Source organism: Micropterus dolomieu, linkage group LG11 (assembly GCF_021292245.1).
Source record: "Micropterus dolomieu isolate WLL.071019.BEF.003 ecotype Adirondacks linkage group LG11, ASM2129224v1, whole genome shotgun sequence".
NCBI classification, from domain to species: domain Eukaryota; kingdom Metazoa; phylum Chordata; class Actinopteri; order Centrarchiformes; family Centrarchidae; genus Micropterus; species Micropterus dolomieu.
In genome coordinates, this window is record NC_060160.1 from 27,328,609 (window position 1) to 27,340,609 (window position 12,001).

General features: G+C 43.0%; 1 protein-coding gene and 1 long non-coding RNA gene across 3 annotated transcripts in view; one reads left to right on the forward strand and one right to left on the reverse strand.

Annotated features, from left to right (window-relative positions):
- The window catches only part of ccdc85ca (coiled-coil domain containing 85C, a), a 480,744-nt gene that overhangs the window by 241,344 nt on the left and 227,399 nt on the right, over window positions 1-12,001 (forward strand). The gene's annotated exons all lie outside the window — the stretch shown is intronic.
- The window catches only part of LOC123979126, a 31,921-nt gene continuing 22,397 nt past the window's right edge, over window positions 2,478-12,001 (reverse strand). Inside the window, exons 3-4 of the long non-coding RNA XR_006827155.1 lie at window positions 9,309-9,348; window positions 2,478-2,575 (exon numbers count right to left, since the gene is read on the reverse strand). This is a non-coding gene — a long non-coding RNA (uncharacterized LOC123979126). The remainder of the gene's footprint in view (window positions 2,576-9,308; window positions 9,349-12,001) is intronic.

Consider the following 12,001-nt stretch of genomic DNA (forward strand, 5'->3'; position numbering starts at 1 on the left):
GTTATGAGCTTTCGCATAGGAAGCAGCGAGGACGGGCAGGTAGACTACGGCAGCTTAAATAGGCACCTTGTCTGGTATTTGTCAATGAATGCTAAGAGGAATCAGCTGAGCTGTCAGCTGATGTGCTGCTAAACATGGCTGCTATCGCTGATATGCTGGAATGAGCTGAGCTTGACTTCGTTGCCTGCCTGAACTAACGCCAGAGAGAGAGAGATAGATTGTCTAGATCTGTCAATCATATTTTCTATACATGTCTATTAGACTTTTTTTTTGTAAATGTCTCCTTACTGTAATTGATGAAGATATCCGTTGTGATGTGGATGAGAATCTGTGACCTGACAGACAGGAACATCAGCCTAAGGAGTGTTCACATTTCTAATTTTGTCATTTCTTGCGTTGTGCTATGCAATGTTGTAAAACAGTGTTGCCTTTTTCTTTTCTGCATCACAACGACATGGTTTGTCAACAAATTATAGTACGATTAGTAAAAACTGTGAATCCTGTCCAATCTCTTGCAATGTATAACTTGATACTGTTGATATGCCATATTGAAAAAGTACAGCCTTGTGCATTTTCAATCATTCTCATCAAAACGTTAGCCATAGTTTACATCAGAAAACACATGTATATAACATAGTACACTGTTAGTAAATAATGACACAAGGGCTTGTCATTCTGATGACACTGACATGTTCACTGACATAAAGATTTGCTTTTGAGAGATAGGATTTTTAGCAAGTTACGGGCTTTTGCAGGTAATCCACGGTGTTGTGCTGTTTGTTCGATATGTTTCGAGAAATGCAAAAATTTAAATTTTGCCATTACAGCTACACTTGCTTTAGTAAAAACCCTGTAATGTAATTAAAAAAGCCATGTACCTTAATGGTCTGGAATACAGCTAAAGAATATTTTTTCTCAGACATCAACCTAAAATCCAAAAGACCACTATTTGAAAGCCAGGTGACCTCTTAGAATGCCCACAATGAGCATCATAGAGGGTAACAAAGTATTTAACAAAGAACTCACAAATGTCCACTTTAAAGCTGAGCTGGTTTACTCTGTAAGTGGTGTTCCAACACAAATTCAACAGAGGACAGAGAGAACATCTCTTCAAATGTATCTGTAAGCGCGAAGCCCCCTCGGAACAACCAAGTCTCCCACAGAGAATTATAGAGATATCACCATGCCCGGCATAAAAGATGACAACTCTCCTTTTCTGTACTGAATCAATGGAGCTGACCTTTGCAGACAGGCCCTCGCTGAGTGATTAAAGGCAAGTCTCAACACAGGTTGTCGGGATCGCGGAAATAAAGGCATCCAGATGGGGAGGGAGAGGAGACGATCTCCAGCAGCTCAGATTCCACCGTCATTTTCATCATTCGCTTTCCAGCACCACCACATACATGTAGGTAACCATTCCTCATCTGAAATACTGAAACAAACACCTTTCAAACTGGGCTTGTGTTGACTGTAGCAATGTCACATAGCACTCATTTTACCTAAGGAGAGACCAGTGATAACTGCCGAGATTACTGATGTCCCTTTTATTCGACTGAAAGTAAGTATTGTTCAGACATAGTTTGGTGAAATTACAAAACAGGCTGAAGCGATGATGATGATGAAGCTGTTTTAAGTTATCTTTCTTTTGTCCTAAACATGACCACACAACACCTGGTATATCACCATGTAAATAAAGTATTTAATATGTTAGTCACATACCTACATGTACATATACCACATATTTCAAAAGACAGTTAAACCGTTAAATCTATTAAATATTTAACAGATATACACATATATTTTTGTAACATAAATGTTCATATATAAGAGATATAGATAGTGTTCCTTACATTAATTACACAATGTGAAAAACTGATATTGGATAAAAATATTTCATCATATATGTACACATATTTTAATATCTTAACATTTCAGATTTTTACCATAGATTTGTTTATAGAGAGGCCAAATCTGCAGAGGAAGGTTTTTGTACATTTTCAGCATTAACTTCAGATTTTGCTTTGCTAAATCTCAAAGTGACAAACTGTAAAAGTGTGACATCGTACAGGTGCATCCAAAGTGTCAGAATTTTCAACTGAATTTAATTATTATTTAATTATTTTTTTGTAAAAATTGAATGGTTATGGGGAAATTCAATCAGATTCACATACAGTAGCAGCCCCGTGCAAATAGATAGGGGGTGATCACTTTGGTGATTACTGACTCAGACGCAAAGTGTAAAGCATGATTAAGAGCAAAGAGAAGCATGTTTACCAGCCATTTAAGGAAGCTTGGGTACTTCAGATTCTAAATGTCTTTTTATTTGAGACTTGAAGCACTTAATGACTGATTTTGAGGCCATTCTGGTGGGGTTTTGAATCTTTTCTCATTTGCCATTTTAATATGAGGTAAGAAATAATCTGAGACGTTTGAAAAAAGAAACAAAAGGACACGGACGCAGGTTTGCCGAGGTCGGCAGCGGTGCTGGAGCCGCTTGGTTTTAATTCACACTCCATTCCTGTTAAACCTCTCGATAATGCCAGAGTGCCTTTCCTTGGCCCCAGTCCAAAGCACTCTGTAACAAAACAGACAAAATAAAAAATGGTGGATGAATACCAGCAGAGGAGTGTCACGGGGGTGAGAGATTTATAATGTGAGCGGTACAAACTTGCTCGTAAATCAGCAGAAAATGCTTTCAGGTAGGGGAGGTGGCATTTATGCAAGAAGAAGGGAGTAGAGAGAGAGAGAGAGAGAGGACAGGGGACAAATAGAGACAGGTAGAAGATTTGAATGAGGAGGTAAGTGGAGGTGCAACTGTATTGTGGATCTAATCCTACTGATCAAACAGCCAACAAAAGGAAAGGGTAAAGGTGGGTTTTTTTTTTCAATTTTTCCACACGGTCCAGATTAATGCTGAGATTTATGCACATCTTGGAAAAAACACTTTAGTGATTGATTAAATGTATTTGGACATGAAAAATTGAAAGGCTGAAAAAAAGGACCAGAGTTAAAGGGTCAGTTCACAAAAAGAAAACACAAGACTAGCTAAAATGTAATTTCACCATGCCCTGATTTTTTTCCACTTTCCATCCATCTATCCATCGTCAACAGCTTATCCCGCGTACAGGGTCGCGGGGGGCTGGAGCCAATCCCAGCTGACATTGGGCGAAAGGCAGGGTACACCCTGGACAGGTCGCCAGTCCACCACAGATGTTTTCCAGTTGTATTTTTGTAAATTCTTCCTCATGTGTCTTTGTATAGTTAACTTCCTGTCTTTGATTGTTCTGTCCTTGCATCATCCCGTTCTATGTTTACTTTGTTTCTTACCTCGTCTCTTCTCTTCTCTCTCTGGTTTTCCCGCTTGTTTCATTGTTTGCTCCACCCTAATTAGTCCCACCTGTGTCTTGTTAATGACCTCTCTCTTGTATATTTAAGTCAATGTTTTCCCCTTGTTTGCTTTCAGGTTGTCTTTATCTCCTGTTGAGTGTTCCTGCCTGTCTCCTGTGTTAGTGCCCATTGCCTCTGTACTGGATTTATTTATCTTTTTTTTGACTCGTGCCTGCCTCTACTCCGAGTAAGCTTTTTCACCTTTTGTTTGGTTATTTATTAAAACAATGAAACTGAACTTGCTCTGCCTGGGTGTCCTGCGATTGGGTCCAAATTGCTTGTTTTCGTGTGTTTGTCTTATCATGGTCACATTTTTTGTTTAGCATATGAGCATGCAAACCTTAGCTAATTAGCAGTAAACACAAAGTAGAGCTGAGGCTGATGGGAAAGTGATTAGTTTGGATTAGATAAAACATTGAGCTGTTGATGGAGCTAGATGAAACATCAGGGCATCACTGAAAACATTTAGATCCATTCTCCGGGGACTTTTACTTATCTGCTCAAAATTTCATGGCAGTCCATAATTGTTCAGTCTGAACCAAAGTGGTAGGCTGACTGACTGGTGTTGTCATCCCTAGAGCCCCCACTAGCTTTGCTAAAGACTCCCTTCTTGTGTTTTCTATACATTGTCCTATATCTCCTCCTCCTCTGGGTGCAACATTGCGATGTAGTGCTTCAATTGAGCTGAGCTGACAGATCATGACAAATTTCTTCTAATGGTCAATTTAGTTCTATCCCACACAGGCTCTGCTCTCTACTGGACTCTATGGGTACTACCTCTCCTCCTATCAAAAACATTTTGCATACTGTAAGTAGCCAACCAATTGGACGTCACTACTGTACGTGCATACCCTATAAATAGCGGTGTTCTCACTGCTCAGCATCCTTTTTTCTTCAGACAGACGGTGAACCGCCCAGTGACCTTCACCTCCACGTATGGAGTCGCCACTCCTTGAAGCTCGCCTTTGCCAGTCGTGCCCCGGTCTGATCGCCGGGGTCGATACTCATCGCTTCTGCTTTGAATGCCTCGGCAGGGACCACGCCAGAGATGGCATCCGCCAACCACTGCCGTGTGTTGACTACCGAGCCATTCCTCTCACCCGGTGACAGCGGTGCTGGGAGCATTTCTGGCAGTGTGAGCTCTCCCTCTTCTGCGAGGAGAGCGAGGAAGACGCCGGCCGGTGAGTCGGCTCCGAGATGGGTTCTACGGACCGACTCGCTGTGCTCAGCCCGCCTTTGTCTCCCTGGCTCTCCCAGATATCTGGCAGTGCACCGAGGCATCCTGGGCAGAGCCGTTGCAGACGAGAGTGCCCGTTGCGGGTTAGATTGATTTCCTGCGCGTGCAGGGCCACACAGAAGCAGCTGTTCTGTGCGTTCAGAGTGAAGAAAGCCCCGCCCGCCGTTAGCGCAGGATAGGGGGACGTTGGAGTATTTTGAAAAAATATTCCAACTGGGCACACAGCTGGCCGCAGCGGCCAACAATCTGGGTGTGCTGGGTGTCGCGGTGGCATTCGAGTCGCAGATCACCCCCCTCACCCACATTTCATCAACAAGGTAATTCAAAGTGCTTTACATAAAACATAAAAGCAACAGGGAAATATAAAAGGTATAAAAGCAACATAGGGAAATTGAAAAAATACACATTAAAATATAATAAAAGTTACAGTGCAGTGTACAATCAAGGTTAAAAGAATTATTTGTATGCTTTCGCCCCATTCCATCTCATCCCCCCCCCTGCTGGAGAGGGTGAGACAGGAAGGGTTGTCAGTCATCCTGGTAGCCCCCAGCCTGCAGATTGGCTGGGTGGTACGCAGAGGTGTCGCAGCTGGCAGTGACAGAGCCTTGGCCTGTGCCTCCAGTCTGGGGGGCTCTGTCACAGGAGTCAGGCGCCATAGGCACGCTGCCGGTGCTCGGCCAACCTCTCCAGGTTTAGCTCCTGAAAGGGAGAGGTTGAGACAGGCTGGGCTGTCCGCAGAGGTGGTACATACCATCCAGGCAGCGAGGGCAGGCTCCACCACTTCCTGCTACAAAGCTAAGTGCTTGGGCTTTCAGCGCTGGTGCATTGAGAAGGAAATGGATCCCATAACCTGCTCAGTGGGATCCATCCTTTCCTTCTTACAGGGCCTAATGGAGAAGGGACTGTCACACTCAACCATTAAGGTGTATGCGGCAGCTATCTCATCTTGTTATGAGGGGTCTGGCGGCAGACCTGTCTTCACCCACCCCCTCGTGAAGTTTTTTCTGCAGGGTGTGAGGAGACAACGACCGGTGCTACGTGTCTCCGCACCCCAGTGGGACCTGCCACTGGTACTAGAGGCTCTGAGGTCAAACCCCTACGAGCCCCTGGAACAGTCCTCCTTGACGATGCTATCTCTCAAGACAGCCTTGTTACTGGCTCTCACCTCTGCCATGAGGCTGAGTGAGCTGTGCGCCCTGTCGGTTCATCCCAGCTGCATGCTGCTTCGTGGTGACCACAGTGCAGCAGCGTTAAGACCGAACCCCTCCTTTGTTCCTAAGAACATAAGAAGCTTGTTCAGGTCGTGGACCATACATTTGGATACGGGAGGCGAGGCTGCATCTGTTGTGTCCTGTGCGCACCCTAACACATTAAATGAAGCGCACGGCCCCCTTTCGACGCACTGATCAAATGCTCGTTTGCTGTGGTGATGGTGCGATCGGTAAAGCTCTATCCAAGAAGCGCCTAGCCGGATGGCTTTGTAACTGTATCTCACAGGCCTACGTGCATCCTTCTCAGGATCTGTGCTCGTAGGTGCCACTCAGGATCTGTGAAGAAAGAGACTGGTGTCTACCATAGACTACCAGTTGTCGGGGAAAACATTTTTACACTGACTGTGCCAGATGTCCCTGTAAGGGGTCAGGACAGTTCAGGTGTTTAGATCTGGCTGGATCAGATCCCTCTTGGTCATGCCAAACCCCTAGCGGTCTAGTGACCTTTCTGAGGTGTGGCCCACTGCCCCATTGCTTAGGATGGAGACAGCTTAGGGCCTGTGGCTGGTGACCTGTGGCTGATCATGTCGGTGAGGTGAGCTGTGGCTTGTCGCGGCTGGGTGGACAGTCATCGGGCTCCACCTACTGTACCCATAGAGTCCAGCAGAGGGCGGAGCCTGTGGGAGATAGAATGAAGGTTATGATATGTTAAGTTCTAGTTCTATTAGCACAGGCAGAGCCCTCTACGATGGAGCCCTGATGCTCCACTGCCATCTGCTGAAAGGGTGGTTGGATGCTGAGCAGTGAGGACACCGCTATTTATACGGTACACACGTACAGTAGCAACGTCCAATTGGTCGGCACCTTACAGTATACAAAATTTCAGTAGGCGAGTATGTGCGTGTGATAGGAGGAGAGGTAGTACCCATAGAGTCCAGTAGAGGGCTCTGCCTGTGCTAACAGAACTAGGGTTACCATATCGTAACCTTCGTTGCTAGATGATATCATTAATACTAATAATTTCTTCTCATATTTATGGGAAATGTTTTACTTCAGGTGATACATCTGCTGTAACAGCTACTGGGCGCCTGTTTATTAACATTTTGGAAACTACTGAACCATGGTAACCAAGACTATTGCTATTAGCTAGAGTGTGGGACTTATAAGTGAACATCTGTTAAATTCAAGCCATTGCCAAAGGGGTTCACAATTCTTATTAAGCCTATCATCAGCAGGTAAATCTATCTGTATTCGCAGTATACCAAAGTTTTTGAATGTGTCTGTGGCGACATTCCCACGCTGGTGTACTGGTAGTGATGTGTTTTATGGTAACTAGCAACGACTGGTTTGCCAGAGCTGAAGGGGGGAGCAACCCAGAACCATGTAGAGAGCTCCAGGAACCGCGACTGCTGTTTCACTGGTTGACACCCAATTTGTTGCGTGTGCAAGTCTGGCTAAATGCTAAATGCTCATGGTGGAACATCCACGGCGATTTCTACATTTGCTTTGAGGAGCGCAGCGGGACAGAGAGGTGGACTGGTTAAATTGGGACACAGAGGCTAAGCTAACCAGTTACAGTGGGACAGACAAATGAGGGGACGGTTATTATATGAACTGAGAATGGTCAAGTAGCAAAGTTGAACCAAGAGCAGATTGTTGCGGACTCTGCGGTGCACTAGACTCAGTATGACGTTCAGACAGGTGAGTACAACTACTGCAGTGTGTAAAAACTGTACAGCATATCCATCTGTGTGTTATCTGCTTTGGTGATTTTTATTCTGTTTTGAGGTTAATTGTAGTAAGGCTCAACAGGGGGAAGTCATTGTATATTTATATTGATAATCAGGTAAAGGTATTTTTCAATATATGATTAATGTAAATAGTTTATATTTCTGATGCCTTCAGTACCTTTTTTTATTTAAACCTAAATTATAAAACATTTTTTCAGTTGTTCAGTGCCCCCCAGTTAAAGAGTGGGTGGTGGGCTTCAGACAGTTAATTAAACTTTTTGGTGGATTAAAAATAAAAATGGAGAGAGAGAGAGACCTCAAGTTGAAATGTCTCTGTATTTTGTAACTATTTATAACACGAGCCTGGGGCCAGCTCACCTGTAGACATAAACATCAGAAGGAGGCTTCAACAGTATTTGTGTAATTACTCTCACTGACAATAGGGGGAGACAGATGTTCGGCACTGCAGGTCTAAATGACAAACATCAGCCAGGAGCTGGTGTTTTGTTTCACAACTCGAAAGAAGAAAGAAATATCGGGATTTACTTTGGTCCAGTATGAATTTTACATCCTGTCACACAATGTGGGCAAATGCACTTCTTTTGTGACCTGTAGTTTTTTGGCATTCTTTGTGTGTCAGCAAGGATGGCGTCAAAGGGCTGGAATGACTAGGACTATAATGGATTTGGGGTTTGGTTGTTGTGTTTCCTGTTTCTTGTATTTCCTGTTTTATTTTGAAGTTGTCTGCCACTGTTGTCCCTGTCTTGCTTTGCTTCCTGTCCTGTCACTGTCTGAGTGTTTGCACCTGGGTCTGATCACCCTGCCCTCTCTGTTTCAGTATATAAGTGTTCTCTTTGTTCTTGTAAGATCATTACATACTTTTGTCGGCGAGTGTTTTTGCCGTTTCCCAGAATATTCTGTTGTGTTTGCACTTTTGGATTTTCACACTCATTGGATTTCTGTTTGAACCTTTATTGGATTTGTTTATTCCTTGGATTACCTGCCTATTCTGCGAGTGTAAGTTACTACCACTGGGTGAAATAAATATCACTAACTGTAGCTGTTCAGCCCTTATTTGTGTGCCTGTACACCTAACAAGGACACAATTTTCAAAATGTTTAATGGCTGTTTGTCTTAAAAGTGTAAAAGAATCGTTACTGACTGTGATGAAAATTGTCCCTTTATAAATCACAAAATCAAAAAAATGTTAATGCACAGTAAATCCAATCTGCTGTGATCCCTCCTCCTGACTACTCATTCCTTCCACATTACATTAATTTGATCCTTTGCCATAAGGTCACATATAAAGAGCTTTCTTTGCCGTTGCAGGCCAGCTGTAAATACTTGAATAAACACACAGACTTTGTTGTGGTCTGTTCTGATGTTGGCTGGGAGTGCCTTTCTCAAGCATACTCTCATTAAATTGCAGTGTGCTCCCTGAAAGCTGCTCCTTGGACCTGCTAAGTGATGCAGGTGGCTTGCTTTAATATGCTGGAAAATGTATTTTTCTCTCCTGTAAATCCTTTTAACACCTGCTAAATATTACAAGTGTTTCTTAAAGAACATTTGCCTGACTCTGTCGTTTACGGGTCTAAAGAAGCCCGGTTTTGTGCTGTTGAAAATGTTATCTAGGGTCTTTTAAGATTCTTTTCAACAGAAATACAACCCTCAAGGTCATGCAGAAGAGATGCAGATATTGTTCGCTTTGTTTTTGCTCTACAGTAAAACACCTGTTTCACATACCTGGAATTTCTGTGTGTACTTTCCACTGGCCATGAGATATCTGGAAAGACATGTAAAAGACATTAACTTAAAGGTGACCTATTATACTGCATTTACAGCTTTATATTGTAGTTCTGTGACTCCTGTATGGTAGCTTTGCATAATTCAAAGTTCAAAAGAATTTTTTATCTCATTCAGGCCCTCATTTCAGCCATTGTCTGAAACAAGCTGTAGATGCTCCTGTCTCTTTAACACATTAATTAACGCCGACGATTATTTTATCTCATGTTAACGCGGCTTTTATTTTCATTATTATTATTTTGAAAGTCCATTTCTCACTGGCTCTGAATACACATACAGTCAAACCACGGGTCACAGGAGGGGTGGGATGTTGATCAGCCTGCAAATCACCCACCCAAACAAGCAGTGGAGGGAGGCTTCGGCAGACGACGCTGGATGCAGCGTGTGGGAGACGTAGATAAATGAAAGCAAGAGAAGCAAACAACTGCCACACACTGCCTGCTGATTAGTATTGGGGAAGATGTTGATCTTAGGAACGTTCTTAAAATTGCAACGTAGTCACTTGGCCCCCCGGGGTTGCTCTGCGCTTCTCAGGTGATCAGACAGGGAGACAGCGCTCGAGTGTAAACGGCAGGCGCTCTGGATAGTAACCATGGCAACGGCTTCTGTGCGCTACACAGCTGTAGCCTATTTAACTTAAGTTAAAATTATAGGCTACATAACTTTACCTGATAGGCCTTCGTCTAGTTTTGCGGGGACGCTCCGGCTTGTCGCTACACCTTGTGCTCGACCACTTCATCTCACTCTAACAAGGACACTTGCTACTGCTTATTTCTGCTGATACCTGTTCTGAAAAAAACCCCAAGAAAATTGTACCTTGTTTTAACAAGTTACCATTAGAGTCAGCAAGCTAGATAAAAGGTAATGCTCTGTCAGTGGCAAATAGCTTTGGTTTTATGTTCGATCTGATTACATTAATGTTTAAGATGAGATTCACAAGAAATATTTTATTGCTACTGAGTAACAGGAACACTGCTGGTAAAAAGCACGATATTTGTTTAAAGTGTTTGCAAACCACATGAAAAGATTGCAATACACTACTTTAGAATCCATTATTCAGTTTTGCTCGTAACAATGCGATTAATCACAAGAAAATCATGTGACTAATGATTTAAAAATTTTATTCATCACCCAGCACTAGAGAACAATGTGAAATTTGAGGTTTTGGCTCACATCTTACCATAAAAAAATACAAAAATCACCATATTTCAACTCATTTTTACATAAAAATTGGCCAAACAATTTTAACGTTTGCTCAGTAGCTTTCACATCGGGTGTAACATTAGCATTTTAGCTATAACTGTAGCCAATGTTTACAACAACTTGAAAAGTCTGTGAAGTTACACTGCCGTGTTTATTTTAAATATAATTCACAACCAATAAAGCATACTTACATTATTATATTTCCATGGCCCTTCTCGTAAAACTGCCAATATTCAAAATCTACACAGCTGATTTCTCACCTCAAAACTTCTCAGAAGTGTATTTAGTGATGAAATTCCATATGAAAACTGTAAAATATAAAACTTTCTGTTGCTGGCCTCTGTCTGGTGCCAGACCCCGCTAGCTGCTTGGCTTTATGGTGCGTTTTCATTGTGACGTCACAGTGAAGGAAGGGAACCGGCTGGACTGCAAACGTGCTGTTTTCAAGCAGTTCAGAGCAGAGCTTTCTGTGGGAGATGGGAACTCCCTTTGGGCTTTTTCACTTTGCAAACCTGTTACATGCACAAAAAAGAGATAATACCAAAGCCAAATACCACCTCTTTAATGAGAATGAGTTATACAGATCCCTCTTATACTTGACTGGTTACCTGACAAATGTTGTTGTCTTGCATGCTAAGGTGCATGCTCATACATGTGATCTGCTAATTATCTGTGAGCCTGCTTGAGATCCCTGCCAGTAGTTTACTAAATCTTTCTCAATGGGTTACCCTAGCTGCCTGAGGATATTTGGCAGGGCCAATTCAGCACCCTCTTTTATTGCCATTTTCAAAATTACTTTTGTCAAGCAGACACCTTATTTAAGAACAAGCACAGCACAGTATGTCTTTTATTCTTATGATGTTACCTTTTCAATTTTTATTTTCAACAAGCTTATCTCCATTGCTAATTTAGGTTAGCAGGTGCATCACGATGAGGAGGATGTTAGCTAGCAGGAGAATACCCTAACCCATTTTATTAGGGTGCTGTGCAAGAGGCTACACTGTATCTAAATTGGAATTTCTGATAATATCTAAATCAAAGCCCAATGTTTCTCACATCAGCTGTGTGAAAGGCATATTGCATTGCATGTAATTCTGTCTGTGTGGAAGTTCATAACACTGACCCTGCATCCACTCTGACCACAAGAACAAACTTGTTAGCAGGAAAATTCTGCTTTTGAACAGCTGCCAGAGAAGGCCAAGAGGGAGGAGGGTGAAATGGAGAGGAGGATAGATATCTCTTAGCTGGAGAGAGAGAGAGCAGCGAGAGGCTAACGCTAATCCACTTATTAAGGCAACAACTGCAAGCCTGGAACCTGCGCCAGATATTAATACCTAATCATGAGTTAATTAAAGGAGGGTTAGTTAGCGCCTAATCTGCTGTGATGGGGGGGGGGGGGGGGGGGGGGGGGGGGGGGGGGGGGGGGGGGG